General features: G+C 50.6%; 1 pseudogene across 1 annotated transcript; it reads right to left on the reverse strand.

The window, feature by feature from the left end:
* Positions 1–790: 790 nt before the first annotated feature.
* Positions 791–1,876, reverse strand: LOC308491952 (protein NipSnap homolog 1-like; annotated as a pseudogene). Its single transcript has one exon. The product of its transcript is annotated as a protein NipSnap homolog 1-like (transcript).
* Positions 1,877–2,869: the final 993 nt, after the last annotated feature.

The following is a 2,869-nucleotide window of genomic DNA, read 5'->3' on the forward strand; positions in this document are numbered from 1 at the left end:
CATGAGGTGTGGGAGCCACGCAGGAGGCTTCCAGAGTCACCGACCCCAATTCACACATCCAGTGGCCCAGCAGAATGAGGGTTGGGTTGATAAAATGTGAAAAGGGAGAAAAGGGATGCAGGGAGAGGGAAATACAGATCCTGGATCATAGCTTTGCCTGCAAAGAAAAGGGAGGACAGGAGACTTTCTGCACAGGGCTGGGACTACATATATTCAAGTTTTCAGCCTCATTATGTAGAAACAGATGAGCCAGTCTCCAACTGTCTTGTGTTAGGAGTCCCTCCCCAAGTGGTCTTTTGTCACCTCTCTTCTATCTTCCGCATTCTGTATTCCAAGTTCTGCAGCTCAAACCCTAGTTCTGAATTCTAAGTTCTGCTTTGTGGTTGCCTAGTTCTGGGTTCTTGTTCCTATTTTATTCTGTTTCATGCCCCCAGATTCTTTCCAGCTCCCTTTTCAAGCCTTTCTGGGTGGAAAATGTGGACCTTCCACTGACTTTGCTAACTTGAGGGCTTTCCCCTTTACATCTTGAAGCAGTTCAGGCTTTTCCCCAGCAGGAGGGACTTAGTTCAGACTGTCCAGCAAGTAGGTGGCCCCGTGGAGACCTGAGAATTCCTGAGAGCCTGGACTGGTTTCACCTCTTCCTTTTCTGCCCCAGCTCTAACCACTGGACACACTACCTTTTGTGCAAGTAAAGCTAAACTGAGGGTTTCTGTGGTGATATAATAATTGGGGACTGGTAGCCCTGAGATGAGGAATCTTAAGGGAAAATGTGAGAAGGCATAAAAGGTTGCTATTCCTCATTCAGAGAAATTAAAAACTGCTTCCAGCCCAGGGGAAGGCATGGTGGGGCAGGTGGGAAGGCACAGCTGCAAGTCCTCAGAACCCTGGCATCCTTCAGCTCCCCTTTGTCTGGGCTGAGCACTAGCCCCAGAGTCCTCCCAAATCTGAGAGAAAACCAAGGCAACTGGACTGGGAGCTCCTTGGTCCATGGCTGCCCTGAGGGAGAAGGAAAAAGGTGGAGCCAACAGCAGCACCACTGGAGAGGCGAGATCCTCAAAGGGATCATGATCTGTCCCCATGTGTCACACCAAGGGGACTGTGTAGTAGACATTTTCACCCCAGCCCCTCTTCCTCCAGGCAGCATTTCTAGTCTCCTCCCAAGACTGTAGGTCTTTATAGGCCTAGAGATGGTACACAACGTAGAGCTCCCCTATCTGTGAGAAGAAGCCGCCCACTGCCTCCTGGTTGTCCTGCCGGTAGTTGGTGGTCAGAGCTCATTTGTTCCCCCATTCAATCATGGGGTTCCTTGCTTGAGCTTGTATGTCCTCAGCTCACAGATGCTGGGGCCCTTTCTAGGCTGTGGCTCCTGCCAGAAGTTGAACTCGAGGGGCATCAGATTTCTCCTGGATAGCAGCATTTGGCTCTGCTCCTTTTGGAACTCCAGGTACTCCTTGCTGTTTTTGAGTTTGTTCATCCAGTCCCTGAGGGCTGGGTGGCCACCTGAGACTCCCCACAGGTGCACTGCCTGGTCCTGCTCCCCGTACCACGTGTTCCAGGTGCCCACAAGCGAGCAGGGTGGTCCTCATCCAGGTGCAGCTTGGGAAGCACTGCCTGCATCAGGCTGTCGTAGGCATCCAGACACTGAGGCTTCACACTGTGAAACTGGGTCTTGTACAGGTTGCTGGTCTCCTTCCTGGACAGCAGGGTAGAGTGGGCAGCCTTCCGGGGATCAACCTTGTGCACAAGGAGAGAGCGGAACCAGCTACCTTTGTTGTCCTTGGAATAGAACCACGCCACAGCCACAGGTGCGACGTCCCGTGTGGCGCCCAGGGCCCGGAGCTGCCGCCACAGGGTAGTTGCACAGCCGTGAAGCCATGTTGGAGCGGAGAAGGTTGGAGGACGGCCCCACCAACCTTATCTCTTGATTATTGACTCACAAGTGACAAGCAGCTGAACTTGGGTTTTGGTAACATAATGGAAAAAAGACAAAGACAAAGTAACTTCCCTAAAATAAAGAGATGCCTGACTCTACCATTGAAAAGGCACAATTGTCCCAAGAGGTGCAACCCTTGGGCACAGCTTTCAAACCTTGGGCACATTATTTCTTTCATGGAGAAATGCCCCTGATAGGGTAGGTAGACAGTTAGAAATGAACAGGAGAAGGCCCCATTAGAAATCCCCTTGCTGTAGCTCCTACTTGGGTTAAGACCCCAGCAGCTGCCTGCAGGACTCCAGGCTTACACATACCCCTAACTCAAAAAGATGTGTTGTTAAAAGTCAGAGAAGCGGAGACACATTCTGTTTGTCAGGATCATGGACACCTTACTAGCCCAATAGAATTCCAGGGTTACACACTCATCCTCCCAAACCAAGGGGTGGTGTTTACACAGGTCCCTAAATCAAAGAAATGCATTGCTAAATGCCAGAGGACTAGGCACCTCAGGGGAAGAAAGAGAGATAAGGGAAAGGAGACAGAGCAGCAATGCTACTCGTAAAAATAAAAGCCTTCACATAGTGTGAGGAGAGGTTGCTTCCCTCTCTTGAGTCAGCCCGCTCCATGTCACAGAGTATACTCCCTTCTACCAATAAACTTCTGCTGTTCATGCTACACAAACTCTGTCTCTTGATTGAAGTCTTGCCTTCAAGAGGATAAGAGCTGAGGTTTCAACATGATTTCCGGGTAACAACCTATGGGCAAAAATAAACAATAAACCATTTATAAGTAATAGTAATCCAGGGGCCGACCCAGTGGCTCAGGCGGTTGGAGCTCCGTGCTCCTAACTCTGAAAGCTGCCAGTTCGATTGGGCTCTCATGGGCCCAATCCCATGGGCCAGTGGGCTCTCAACCACAAGGTTGCCGGTTCGACTC

This window comes from Rhinolophus hipposideros (genome assembly GCF_964194185.1).
Source record: "Rhinolophus hipposideros genome assembly, chromosome: 23".
Classification (NCBI taxonomy): domain Eukaryota; kingdom Metazoa; phylum Chordata; class Mammalia; order Chiroptera; family Rhinolophidae; genus Rhinolophus; species Rhinolophus hipposideros.